Below are 329 nucleotides of genomic sequence, written 5' to 3'. Positions count from 1 at the left end.
ATTGATGTCTTTTTTCAAGAAGTACATTTCAGATGACATTTTAAAGAGTAGCAGTCAATTAAAGGCAGTTGCAATTAAAAACTAATTCATTAGTAAATGTGAAATATTAAAAGTTAATTCGTTTGTAATAAGCATTATCTAGAATATTCAGTATTGAACAGGAATTTGTATTGACTTATCAAATGACACTTATTTGCATATTTAATATTTATTTGGTTTATTATGGATAAAAAATCCATCATATGCATATTTGTGATGCATATTGCTTATATGTAACTGCATTCAAATAAACATTATCATACATCATATCTATATGCCAATATACTTGT

Source organism: Penaeus monodon, chromosome 22, assembly GCF_015228065.2.
Source record: "Penaeus monodon isolate SGIC_2016 chromosome 22, NSTDA_Pmon_1, whole genome shotgun sequence".
NCBI lineage: Eukaryota > Metazoa > Arthropoda > Malacostraca > Decapoda > Penaeidae > Penaeus > Penaeus monodon.
Note: the sequence above shows the minus strand (reverse complement) of the source record.